Below are 14,396 nucleotides of genomic sequence, written 5' to 3' on the forward strand. Positions count from 1 at the left end.
GCTTTTCAAGAGTTGAGCTCACCCAGGGCCGTGCCCAGCTTCTCATCTGTCAGCGGGAGCTCCAACCGATCTCGCACCTCATCAGACACAGCTTTTCGGCGGCAAGTCAGCTATGAACTTGTCCACCATATATTCCGGCAGGCACTGTTTTGCGTCATATAGATCCCCATAATACGCAGCGAAGCTCTCTGCCAACTCCCTCGGGTCGGTAATCGGGGCCCCTGCTCCATCCAGTATCCCCGGTAGGGTCTGCACATGGAAGGCACATTGACAGAGCCGATGTAACATTTTGCCAGATTTGTCCCCCCACTGACATATTCTGCTGTGCCTTGCAAGCCAGATCTGCCGCGCCTCATCCATCAGGAGGGCAGTAAATGACTGTTGGGCTAGGAGCAGCTGCCCCACTGCCTGGCCCTCACCCCACGCTGCCCTGGCGTTCTAGCGCTTCGATCTCTGCCTCGGCTCACACCAAGTCCGCCCTGCGCCTCTTTCGGGCCACCAAGCAATATCCACCCCCACAGTGTCCCGGCACTAGAGACAGAACCCACATTCCCGACCAAGTAATCAGCGATTGCTTCACCCATGTGCCTCCCGTAGTCTTCCTGTTGCAGGTGCCACACCGAGAGTCGCCAAACGAAACAGCTGCCGCCCCCTCCCCATCCGGAGATCAACAGAGATAGGGGAGTGATCCGAGAGCCCACGCGGAAGTATGGCCGCCGTCTCCACCCTGCCAGCCATTTCACTAGGGACAAAAATATAGTCCAATCTAGAGAAGGATTTGTGAACTGCTGAGAGAAATGTGTATTTCCCGTACATTGCCGTGCAAGTGCCGCCATGTGTCCACCCAATCTAAGCCCTCAACCATATCACGCAATTTGGTGGAATGGCCTACCCCAAAGCCTCCCCCGGGCCTGTACCTGTCTCAGAGCACTTCCAAAACATCATTCCAATTTCCTCCCACCACCAATACTGTGTGGGGGATATCTGCCCATATCGCAAACAGTTTCTCAACTAGGGACCACTTTTGGGGGGCGCGGGGCGTATACCCAGCCCAACACCAGAGGATCCTCCCCGACCATACCCCTGATAAACAAATATCGCCCCTGTGTGTCGACCCACTGCTTTGAATGAATGTAAAGGATTCTACGATGTACTAATATGGCCACCCCCCCTGGAGCCCCTCAGAAAGCCCACATGGAAGACTTGTTGATATCCATAGCCCTGCAAGCACAGAGCCTTAGTACCCAGCAGGTGGGTTTCTTGTAGCAATAGTACGTCAGCATTAGCCCTCTTTGCCTGGCGTAGTGCTGCCCCCCTCTTGATTTTATCCAGGACTCCATGCACATTCCAACTGAGAATACGGAGGGAACCTTGGGGCCCTGAAGCATTGTCAGTGCGACCCGCCATCAGGGAACGACCAGGACCATAGCCCGGACACCGGTCCGTGCGGGTGTGTGCAAAGTAAGTGTAGGGAACCCCTTGCGGTTGTACGACTCATGCCCAACAAGAACAAACCCCCCCCCGACAAAAAAATGTAACAAACTCCCCACACCTCAAAACCATTGAAGTTCCTGTTGCGGTAAGGTTTGCACCCGGCCCCCAACGATGGAACAGAGGCCTCCCATGCCAATGGATCCCCAACCTTCAGCCCATAGCTCCTAGCCCCCCCCCCCCCACAAGTACCAGACTGAGGGGGAGTCCGCCCATGTTACAACTCCCTCCATCCAACTGTAGCAAACATAGACAAAAGCCTGCTAGAGGGAACACCCGACACCATCTTGGCAACATGAAACAAAGGTCTACTGTCTGTTGCCCAGGAGACGCAGCCCACGGTCGGAAGCACCACGAGGCTCGGAGAGCCGACGAGATCGCCAGTTCCCCCTTCGGCGCAGCCCTCGGAAAGTCTGTGATTGTGCCTCACTCAGAGAAGAATCCGACTCCAGACCCGCCAGTGTGTGCACCCTCACTGTTTCGTCAGTCCACTTGAATACCTCCTCCAGAGTATCCAAGAAGTGGGTGCGTGATTGGAACACCACCCACAGTCGGGCCGGGAACAGCAAGGCATAGGGGAGCTGGAGGTCTCTGAGACGGGCCTTGGCGGCCATGAACGACTGCAGCTGCTGCTGTACTAAGCGCATATAATCCGGAAAGATCAGGATGCGTTGGTTCTCATAGAGCAGGGGTTCCTTGACCCTGGCCTGTTTCAGGATTGTATCACAGTCATGATAATTCAAACGTTTGGCGATCACAGGCCGCGGGCGGGCCCCTACCGGAGGTTTCTGTGTGAGCGCTCCGTGGGCCCGCTTTGTCACGAAACATCGGGATAAGGCATTCGGGGGAAGCCAGCTTTCCAACCACTGCATCAGGAACCCATCCATATTACCTTTTTCACAAACCGACAAAGCGCAAATTGTTCCGCCGGGCTCACCCTTCCGCATCCTCGGCACGGAGCGCCAGGCCCTTCTGAATGCTTTCCATACTGGCCACCTTACGCTTCAGGGCCGCGACGTCGTCCACTACCCCTGAGATCCGGGTCTCTGCCTCTGTAATGCGAGACACGGCATTCCGCAAGTCCTGACACAGTAGCATGACATCTGAGCCTACTGTGCCTATCTTACCGTCCAGCATATCCCGGGACAGAGTGATTGCTGCCATCAACGCCGCATTGTCTGGTCCGGACTCCTGCTGCCCTCCTGCCTCACCTGCCCCCACCCCGCCAGGTCCAGTAAATTTGTCAATGGGCCCATGCTTTGCGGCCCGCCACTGCCCTTGTCCCGCGTCATGGCCACCTGCGGTAGGTATCCACCCAATTCAGGACCGGCTCTCTTGCCCACACCGGATCCCACGCAGACACCACAGAATCCAAACTGGGCCGCTCCCCACCGGAATGAAGGTACCCTCGAACCAGGGCCCGCAATCCACCCAGGTGGGCCCAGGTGTCAGCCCTCGGATCCTCTGCACAGGGGGGGGCCACCTCACTCCCAATGCCCTGGCGTATTCGCAGGGTCCAGCTGCTACCACCGCCTCCAGGCCCCCCTTCCGGTCCGTCCGACTGTCGCCGAAGGCACCACCCGGGGGCAAGGAGGGGCACCAACGATCGTATGCCAGCACCCCCTGCAGTCCGGCCAGACACTCCACGCTACACTCTCTGGACTCTCGGCTAGGATGGCGCCGATATCAATACTTGACCGCGGGACACCGCTCCAGCCCTACGCCACACTCCTCACTCCTGCTGCCAGACCCGACCGCCGCAGAACGTCCTTCAGGCAAGCGCCACCCGTGAGGCCGCCACGCGGCCCACACCACCAGGCCTCATGGATACTCCGCAGGCCCCATCTACTGGTGAGGCCACGACCCCCACCACCACCATGGAGGCCTGGCTTTGCTGCCCAATCTCTGAGGCCTGCAGCAGGAGGCGCCGGACCAACCAACCAGGGTCTATGTGAACCGCTCAACACAGCCCGATCCGGGTGAGGACACAGGACAAGGGGAGGGGGACCTCCAATCAGGGTCAGCTGCACCACTGCCACGTTGCGGGGTCCCCAGAGGGCCGACATGCCCCCGATCTCCTTCCGCAGGGCCCACTGCCTCGGGAACTCACCAGGCAGAGCGCTGGCACAGTGCCGTCATCCCACCACACTCCCGGGCAGCGCCAACCTCCACCTCCCGGCTCCTCTGCTCGGCACTAGGCCCCACCTCGCGGGGACCCCAGGACAATGGAAAGGGGCCTCCACTCAGGGACCGCCGCTCAGTCGCCACGTTGCGGGATCCCCAGGGAGCCGATATGCCCCTCGATCACCTCCCACGGGGCCCGCTGCCTCGGGAACCTGCCAGGCAGATTGCGGGTCGCCTCGCCGTCAGCTTACCACACTCCCGGGGCATGCCAAACTTTACGTCCCGGCTCCTTCGATCTGCACCAGGCCCCACCTCACAGGGATCACATCTCCGGTCTTTGGCCACGCCAGACAGCAGAATTACTGGCGGAGCATCGTGACAGGCTGCAGGTGCAGAGATGACTCCCTAAGGTTTCAAGTACGTGGAGGAAGTTAGGATTAATGCAGGATAATTATCGGGCTGGAAGGAGCGCAGCTAAGGCACGTCCGGCATGCTGGCTCACCTAGCCACGCCCCCATCTGCTTCCTTTTCAAGTGCTCACTCCACTGCCATTCCTCCAGAAAGCAGTCTGTCACAGCAGGAGCTACTCCAATTCTGATAGCCCCACAGCACAGGTCATGGGAGAGACTAGAAGTTTAGACCAGTATGCCATCCACAGTGATATGTCCTTCAAAAGGTAAGCCCTTGGCCCCAGCCCAGGGAACAGTCTGAACAATCAATCAATCAATCAATCATGCCATTTGTATAGCGCACTACTCACCCGGGAGGGTCTCAAGGCGCTTGGGGGGAGGGGTATGCTACTGCTCGAACAGCCAGGTCTTGAGTTGTTTCCTGAAGGCGAGATGGTCCTGGGTCAGCCGAAGGTGGATGGGGAGGGAGTTCCAAGTCTTGGCAGCCAGGTAAGAGAAGGATCTTCCTCCGGCGGTGGCTCTTCGGATGCGTGGTACGGCTGCGAGGGCGAGGCTGGTGGACCGTAGCTGGCGGGTGGGCCTGTAGAAGGTCAGGCGGTCGTTGAGGTACTTGGGGCCCAGGTCGTGGAGAGACTTGTGTGCGTGGGTGAGGAGCCGGAACGTGATCCTCTTGTCGACGGGGAGCCAGTGCAGGTTCCTCAGGTGGCTGGAGATGTGGCTGCGTCGGGGGACATCCAGGATGAGTCGGGCGGAGGCGTTCTGGATGCGTTGTACACCGCAGACTTAACCACGTGTGTTCCGTCTACGCTGGGGCAACTATGCTTGCCTTAACCGTGCATATGCCTTAACTGCGCATATGCATGGTTAAGGCAGGGCACGGGCTAGCTGTTGGCCAGACAGAAGGAGGAATACGCCCCAGTGAGGTGAGTAGGGCGGGGGGGTTGGGGTAGTTTAAGTGACAACATGGAAAGCGGTCGGGTAGTGTAAGGAAAGCGGAAGGGTCTGCACGGGTGGTGGGGTGGGTGGGGTAGTGTTAGTAAAGGGCCTGGGTTTTAGGAACAGTACCGGGGTGGGGGGTTGGTGGGTGCTTTCAAGGTAGGGGTGACCTTAGCCCCACATACCCCTTAACCATTCATGCCTATACGACAAGATTGTGTGGTAAAGGAATGCGTGGTTAAGACGCATTTGTGGTTTGGGCTGTATGGTAGAGTAACGCTTGGTTTAACCATGTGTGCTTCTATCCTACAATCCCCCAGCCCTACTCTTGATCCATGATCAGCTTCAACTCCTTACTGAGTTGTGCCCAGGCCCCATTCCATTAACCTCTTTCTGAATCAAAGAGCACTCTTTGAAGTGTACTAAAGAGCCCGGCTCTCCTTCCCCCAGTGTGTCCTACCCAGTTCTCAGGAATGCAGCAATCCACAAATCTGTCTGGGGGAATTCCTCCATATGCGCCTCCATTCAGCCCTGGGTCTCCAATATTGGAACCCAGAGCCTTCCGTGTAATGTACCATTCACAGGCACACAAACATAGAACGCACCTGCAACCACATCTGCTGCACAGCACTACATACTAACTGATGGAGGCCAGGGGCGGGTTAAGCACACAGCAGTGGAACTTTACATGAGTGAGACTGTAGGCCTCACTCTAGTGACACAGGTAAAAAGGCCTGTTACTCCTACTGATCACTACACAGTATGCTGCCAACACAGTGCTCGTGCCAATTGTGCATTATCCTTTCCTCACTATGATGGTAGCTCTTCCTGTGCCCCTCCTGGTCCAACAAGACCACAATCCGTGAGAAAGGCCTAGGTCATGGCTCATATGCATGATCCATCTTCGCCCATTACAACAAAAATCTGCACCAGGGATCCGGATACCATTGTACATGGGATCTTCAGGCTAGGGGGGCACGTCCTTCACCATGCGAGGGACTTTTCCCATACAATAGTCACATTATTTGCTTCTTACATGTAGTCTATGCTATATGTAAACTCTTTCCACTTCATGTACAGTGTAGCAATGTGGGCAAACTCGAAACCATACCTTCCATGGCTAAAAGCGTGATATGAGGTTTATGGTCGTTGCTTAATGTCAATTTCTTATCTCAAATATTTGACAGCTATTTCTGACCTCTTGGTACATTCTTCTGGGTTGTGCAATGTCAAATCATACCCTCTCAACACGAATAACCACACCTTTTCCAAAGGAATCTTTCCAGGAACTAAGCTACACCAGGCTCTCTCCTACATTGAACAAGTTTAGGTATCACAGCGCAAAGAATAGCTTGCAATGTACACATTTGTAATCTTAAAGTTTGATAGTCTACATCTCAGTCTCCATTTAACAAATATCAACCTTCACAATGACCTTTGGGAAAAAACTGTTCTACTCATGTCCTTATGTATTATATTTATCATGTTTTCTTTCTGCTGTGTTAAATCAACGTGGTTCTTAACCCGCGCAATAGCCAGGGAGGTGATGTGTAGCGGATCGGGGCCTTGAAGGCATCCCACACCACGGGGAAGGGCGTCTCATGTACATCATTAGTCGCAAAGTAAGAGTCAATGGCAGTCAGTTTGCTTTGCACATCAGCTGGATCCCGCAGGACGTTTGGCGCAGGCGCCACCGACGAGTACGGGTGGGGCAAGCGGCCGGGCCCTGCAGGAGAAGCTCAACATGGGCATGATCAGAGAGCGATATGGCAGACATAGATGTCGCCAGCATGTCTCGTATCAGGTCATGAGATATAAACAGATAATCGATGTGCGAGTACGAGCGGTGCACGTTGGAGAAGTACGAGAAATCCCACGCCTCAGGAGAGTGGTACCACCATGAGTCCATCAAGCCAAGGTCTGCTATCTGTTTCCGGAGGGTGGAAGACATGGCCCCCGCCCCATTCGAGGAAGCTTCACTGCTATCCACCCTAGAGTCCCAAACTATGTTAAAATCTCCCCCCAGAATCAATGATGGGTCGCCCTGCCGCACCTGATTCTGTAAGAGTGCACGGAGGTAGGAGTCCTGCATCTGGTTGGGCGCATAAACATTGCACAGTGTGAATAGGCGTCTCCCAACATCAACACCCGCTTTAAGGAAATGTCCATCTGGGCTTTGAAAGACTTTGAGTTCCCCCTACCTGATGCCATTTCTGCACAGAATTGCCACTCCAGCCATTTTGGTGGTCGCCGTGGCCCAGAATTGAAGGGGATATTTAGGGTGTGCCATGCACGGGACGTCTATTTTTAAAAGGTGAGTTTCTTGGAGGTAGATAATGTCAGGGTTGTGTTGGAGAAGTTAGCGCCACGTCTGCCGCTGCTTGTTGGGAGAATTAAGCCCCTTAACGTTAAAGGATATGACTTTAGAGGGCAAGGGAGAGCCATAAGGGTGTCTAATCCCAAATTAGTCCATCATGCCACCATAGGAAGTAACTCGGGGCAAGGGAGAGGATGTGCAGGAGCAGGTCTGTCCTATCAGGAGGGGCGCATCGCAGCCACGGAAACACCTGCCAGCCACACCTAGTAGGCAAAAAAAAGTAGAGAAGAGTTAGGCAAGTAAAGTACAAGAATGAAGAGTAAGTACCCAACAATGGCCAACCGGGCCACATTATTCTGTTCCAGTCGCGGGACAGCCTGTACCACAAGGTTTGGATGATCCCAGAGATGTCACTCTCTCAAAAACAGATGGGGGTAGGTCTGCAGCCTCTCTCAGATTCTTCCAGGGGAGGTGCTCCGGCACCATCTACAGAGAAATTGGGGAGCTTGGGTACTGTCCAGATCACTAGAGCAATCATCAATCCCGGCAGGGAAAGAGCACGCTTCCGGCGGCAGGTCTCGTAGTGCACTGTGGATGTGTGAGCTGTCTATCAGGGGGTTGATTGACCCGAGGCTGTCTCTGATTTATCCCCCTATAAGGACCTTATGTGTTGAATGATGTCCTGCTTGGCCTGCGAAGACGATTGCTCGTCAAGGAGTGGAGCTCGTCAAGGAGTGGCGAGCGTCAGCGACGAAGCACAGTGGACCAGGACGGTTTGGCAGGTACCTGTGCAGGAGGCAGGAGGCGGGAGTCGGGTGGGACTGGCAGGCGGTGAGGATGGGAGTCGGAGTAGTTGAGCCGCTTCTTTGTAAGACCGCATCACCCTACGTTTGGACTCCCATTAAAAAATAAGGGCAAATGGGTGCCCCCACTGATACGAGATGTCCATGCTCCGCAGCTTGTCTGTCACAGGCTTAAAAACACGGTGTCGTCTTAAGGTGTTAGGTGCTAGGTCCTGGAAAAACTGGATCTTGTGCCCATCATAGGTGAGGCCCTGCTTAATTCGCGCCGCCTTGAGGATAGCCTCTTTTTCTGTGAAGAAGTGGATCTTGGTTAGAATGTCCTAGAGAACGCCCGGTCTTCCCGCGGGCCCAGATACTCGATGGGCCCAATCCAGGGCCGGCTAAGAAGTGTCATTGTCCCCTCAGACCTCATGGAGGTGCTGTGCCACATAGGTCATGATGTCTTTCCCTTCTGCTCTGAGGGGAACCCCCTGGATGCAAAGGTTGTTTTGGCAGCTCCGGTTTTCCAGGTCCTCCTGTTTCAGTTCTATGTGTTGTTCTTCTAGGATGGCCAAGCGTTGCCAGAGTTGTTCCTGGTCCTATGTTCGGGCATCGACTGTCTTCTCCAGCCCGTCCACATGTTCTCCCAGATCTGCAACCTCCTTTCTGAGTTCCCGAACACAGGAGTGCACCTCAGTGCGCAGGGAGCCTATTTCAGTATTTAGTTCAGACATGAATGAGGCCATAAATGCTGGTTACCGGCGGAGAGTCTCCTCCGGTCTGCGGCGCCACCTCCGGGGGGGGTGGGAAGCACAGACGAGCCTGCCTTGGCCCACATTGCCGCTACAGGATTGTCTCTGGGGGTCGCTACCGAGGCGTCCTTGCCCCCTTTCGAGCGTGTCATTGCAAATCTGTAGGCGTCCTGCAGAGTACCAGTTGTGAAGGGCAGAGAGGGTCCGCAGTAGTGCACACATGAATGCCCGTTCTCCAAGGAAACTCGCTATGCATCAAATGCAGGAACCTCCTGGGTTAAAAACAGTGGCTGGCATGCCAGTCGCCTGGTCCCCCTACTGGCTCGTGATGCCCGTTGACGATACAACCAGTAGTGTCCAGAGCAGGCGCGGACCTCACCACCTTTGCAAGACAACAGGGCCCAGACTTAGTGTTCACATGGGGAGAGGCCAGTAAAGAAATCCATAGCGGTGGCTATCCTGGTCCATTCCATACCACGGCACGCATCGACTTGGTAGGCACCCACACAGCAGGGGTCCTAAGGGGAGGACTATCCCCACGCAGCAGGTTACTCATGTGTCTGCAGGTTTCGTGTCAACTTCAAGGGCATGGGGAGCCCAATACAACAGGCCCAGGCGTGCCGGCAGTCATGGGTGTTCAGGGGATCATAGCAATGCCCGTGCCCGGTGTCGCTCGCTAGGCCCACAGTGTTCCCTCAAGGCCTACGGCGCTCTCGCAGAAGTATGCGTTCGGCCCCTGGTGTGTCAAAAGATGGTGTCCAAGCCAGGGTATATTCCTGCCCCACTCCAACTGTAAGGGAATAGGTGGGCCCCAAAGTAATCGTCCCAGCCCCACGGGCCCAAAATTGCATCCAGGGGGGTCTTGCGCATAAAGCCCGAAGCACTGTCTCAAGTCTGTGTGCTTACCAGGGCCTATCCCCAAGATGGCGGCCAAATCACAAGGGGGCCCGCAATCTCACCGCCCACCCGCAACAGCTCCAGGGGGCGAACGGGACTCGGGGTAACGGGTCCAAGCACAGAGGAGGCCACAGTGCTAGTCGTGGTTGCAAAGGCGCCCACTCCAGGGGCCCTCTATGGCACAGAAAAGTCTATACAGGCCGCGTGCTACCAGGTGTCATATGGCAGTTGTCAGTCCCGAAGGCTCCTTAAGACCAGACACACTCACTCACCGGTAGGGTCGTATCTGCCGTCTCCTACCGTGAACGGTGCACTGCCTCCTCCACTGGTCAGCTCCTGTGCGCACAGGGGGGCCAGCTCCAACGTCTCGTGGGCGGCAACAGCACCGCCACTCTTGCTGTGGGGCTCTCCACTTGGCCCCGGCCTGCTGCTTGCATTGTGTCCGTTGGGCTCTATGCCCCTGTTGCTCCGCCGCCCAGCTCAGCGTTATTCGGTGGGCCCCGTGCTCCCCGGGCACAAGGACAGTCAGCACTGCTGCTCCGGGGCGCTCCCGCTCAGAGGGCTCAAAATGGCAGGGCTCCTACGCTGGGCCGGGTAGCCGGTTAGCGCCTCCCAGCGTTGATGTCGCTTCAATAGGGGGGATCTTCAGTGGCCGCCAAGCTCCGGGACCCAGCCCCACCAGGGCCTGTGCCTCGGAGGCCCCCAGCAGAGCGCCGCAGGGCGGGCCCCATCAGGCCATAGCGCCCCTCGCCACTTCTTCCAACCCCGGGGGACGCCTCCGATGCAGGCTGTAGGATACCGCCCCGAGTCTGCCTCCCGTCCTCTCCCCGGTGTCAGGCAGCCAGGCACTCGGGCACTCCTGGGCTCCCCGCTGCTATGCCGTCCGGTCTCCACCTCAGAGGGACCCAGGGAAGTCGCCGGGACACAGGGAGAGCCCCGTTGTAGGTGCCACAAAATGGCGGGCGACTCCGCTTGTCCACCGATCCCCTACAACTCCTGCTCTTCAGTCAGCCCCAGGTAGGTTTCGGATGGGAAAGTTGAGCCCCACACTGTCAGCCGTCTGTGCCCCTCCAAGAGTGGCGGCAATGGCCCCCCAGCTCCGCTAAAATAGCTTAATAAAGTAGCGGTCTGCCGGAGCTCACCAAACGTGCATCTCACCGCATTGCTGGCCAGACCACGCCCCAAAAAAAAATCTTTATTTTAACATAAATTTTGGAGCTTTTCTAAATTCAATTTAGGCTGCTCATCGTCATTCTACATTCTATTAGATGCACTTGCACTGTTCCCACAAACCAATCTGAGAATACTAACTTTATTTTCAGCATCTAATTTCAAATTCCTTCATATTTACAGAATGTTTTAAAATGTTCAGTTTTAGATTTTTCTTCTTTATTTATAAATACTTTATTAATCTGTTAATATTTATTTTCTAAGCAAACAAAGAACCCCTGAGTAGGCTTTGGGACCGCCAGGGGTCCGAAAACTAGTTTGAGAACCAATGGTATAGCGTATATGGTAGGCATGTTGATTGTGAACTAATAAACTTTGTGGAATTGCAAGTTTTTGTGATTTGTGAATATCAGTTGCATTTGTTACATTTTTAGCCTTTCTTGAAATGCATGCCATTTTACCCATTTACTGTTGGTGATGACTAAACCTTTAAATTTGCACTGCATTACTGGAGCAGTTTTGAGAGAGATTCAAATCCACCCCTCTGGATGTGCTTACATATCTCTGATTGAGGCACACCATTAGAGACAAGACCCCAGAGTTCCCTAAGGAGCCAGCTGAGTTTGAGCCCCTAGTCTAATTGATATCAATGGACTCAACCAGATTGGTATGACGGCTAAATGGCATAGCATATCAGCTATGAGTGTCTGTAGTAAACGGGCGTAGAGTTCTGAGCTGGGGGAGGAACTAAAATCTCTTCTATGCAGACAGAATTATAAACATAAACTTCTCCACTTTAAGTTGTACACACAAGGGGGCAGCACAGAATAGATCCTACCAAAGTACATTATTATTCGCAGTGTTGTATGGAACACGTCGGCTGTATCCTCTGGGCATGGGCGTATCCACCTCTTCTAAGCTCCCAAGGGGAACTTACCCAAAGTATATTCAAAATGGTAGGCTCTCAAAAAGATGCTAACACCCTTAACTGATTTATTGGGCTATGTAAAACAAATCCCTAGTGTCACAAGAGACGTCTTAGCAATTTCTTAACTTTGACACGCATTGGTGGGGGACACATGTTCGGAAAATAGATGATTGGCTGAGGGACATGACTACTATATATAACGACAGAACTGTTACATAAATATCCAGGCCAAGGGATATTTGGGGACCCTTCTGGTACTACCTACGGGGCACAAGTCAACAATGGTTTGCCTACTTAGATGTTCTGTATAGGGTAAATCTGCACTCATCATGAATATACACACTGTATTAGAAACTGGAATCATAGTCTGAATGTGACACAACAGATGATTGCTTGATGTTCAGTAGCATTCAAACCCTCAAAACTCTGTGTAGAGTTGATATCCATACCAAGGAGTAATACGGTTACTGTGACTTAGAAATTACTTGAGATGGTGTTAATCTAGAACATTGGAAATTTAGATAAAAGTAAGGAAAATAAAAAATAAACTGCCACTGTATACTTTACTGTTTGTATATATGCCCCCTTGCCCCTAACTACTTGTCGATTCCTATCATTTTGCCATGTTTATATAGTTTTCCTACTGCTTTTTGCTAGATTAAAAAAAAAAAAACAGATGTGTTTTTCAAGTGTATCGAACATAGCAGTGTTAATGTTTTTATTGACAGAATTTCTGTTGTAAGATTTTCCAGATAATTATTCAAGTACTAGTGTTACAGTTTTTTGGCAAATGTGCATGCCAAACATTTGCAGATTCTTAACTTTTATATTTTGGGTAGTCTCAAATGGTGAAATAGTAATAATGAGCATTAAACGACAAGTAAAAGCGGGTTGGAGGGTCCTTTAGAACATACTTTAGCTTAAATTAGAAACTGGAACTCCAACAAGACCCCCTCCCACCTTGACTCCATCAGATCTGCCCTCAATATCTACCACCACCGGGTCAGACAAGCCAAGAAAGAAGCCCTCAACACCTGCATCGCAGTGAGCGCCATCCACACCAAGGAACTATTCAACATCATCTGAGAATTCTCCTGCCCGTCCACCACTGAGAACATGTTCTGCCCTTCCCAAGCCCTCTGCAACACTCTAGCACACTACTTTCACAGCAAGATCTCCAACATCTGCAGCAACTTTGACCCCCAACCCACCTCTCTCAACCACCTCCACACCCTAACCAATGCAGCCCACACCCACTGACTCACTGACAGGAAGCTGCTCTCGGCTGAAGACACCGTCTCCATCATGAACTCCATTCTCACTGGATCTCCCTAGGACCCTTGCTCCCCCCACATCTACAACCTAGGAAGAAAAACAATCGGAGGCCCCCTCACAGTACTCCCCAACACCTCCATCACCACAGCCACCTTTCCAGACACTTGAAAGCATGCCGAGGCCAAACCTCTACTGAAGAAACCCTCAGCCAACCCCAACAAACTCAAAAACTATTGACCGATCTCTCTTCTCGGCTTCCTTCTAAACTCCTGGAGAAAGCCATCAACCGCCAGCTCACGGACTACCTCGAAGAAAACCACCTGCTTGACCCCTCCCAATCAGGGTTCTGACCCAACCACAGCACCAAGACCGCCCTAAACGCAGCAACGGATGACATCAGACACCTCTTCAACCTAGGCGGATCGGCCACACTCATCCTCCTCGAACTTTCGTCAGCCTTCAACACCCTCTCCTACCACACCCTTATCACCAGACTCCACCACTTAGGCATCCATGGCAAGGATCTCAACTGGGTCTCCTCCATCCTCTCAGGCTGAACACAGAGGATCCACCTTCCACCCTTCTCTGCACCAAAGGATATCATATGTGGCATCCCCCAGGGCTCCTCCCTCAACCCCACCCTCTTCAACATCTACATGACACGTCTGGCAAACATCACCTGCACCTAAGGACTCAACATCATCTCCAATGTCAACACCCAGCTCGTCCTATCACAGAAGACACAGACACCGTGAGAACCAACTTCCAAACCACCATGACCGATGTCACCACCTGGATGAGGATCAACTGCCTGAAACTCAACTCAACAAAACAAGCCCTCCCCCAGGGACGACACCTGGTGGCCCTCTGTACTTGGGCCCACACTCACCTCTACTGACCACACATGCAATCTCTGAATCATCCTAGACTCCCGCCTCACCATGAAGCAACAGATCAATGCCGTGGCCTATGCCTGCTCCCACACCCTCTGCATGCTTTGCAAGATCTTCCAATGGATCCCCATCTCACCCAGGAAGACAGTCACCGAAGCCCTCCTCTCCAGCCGACTAATCTACAGCAACGAACTCTATGCTGGAACCACCAAACTGATCCTGAACCACTGCCAAACCATCCAGAACTTGGCAGCTAAACTCATCATTGGCCTCCCCAGAAGATCCAGCATCACCCCAACACCTCCGAGGTTCTGCTCCACTGGCTCCCAGTCAGGAAGAGATGTCTCTTCAAGCTCCTCACGCACACCTACAAAGCCATCCACAGAACCAGACCTACCTACATCAACAGCCGCCTGACTTT

Source organism: Lissotriton helveticus, chromosome 2_1 (genome assembly GCF_964261635.1).
Source record: "Lissotriton helveticus chromosome 2_1, aLisHel1.1, whole genome shotgun sequence".
Classification (NCBI taxonomy): domain Eukaryota; kingdom Metazoa; phylum Chordata; class Amphibia; order Caudata; family Salamandridae; genus Lissotriton; species Lissotriton helveticus.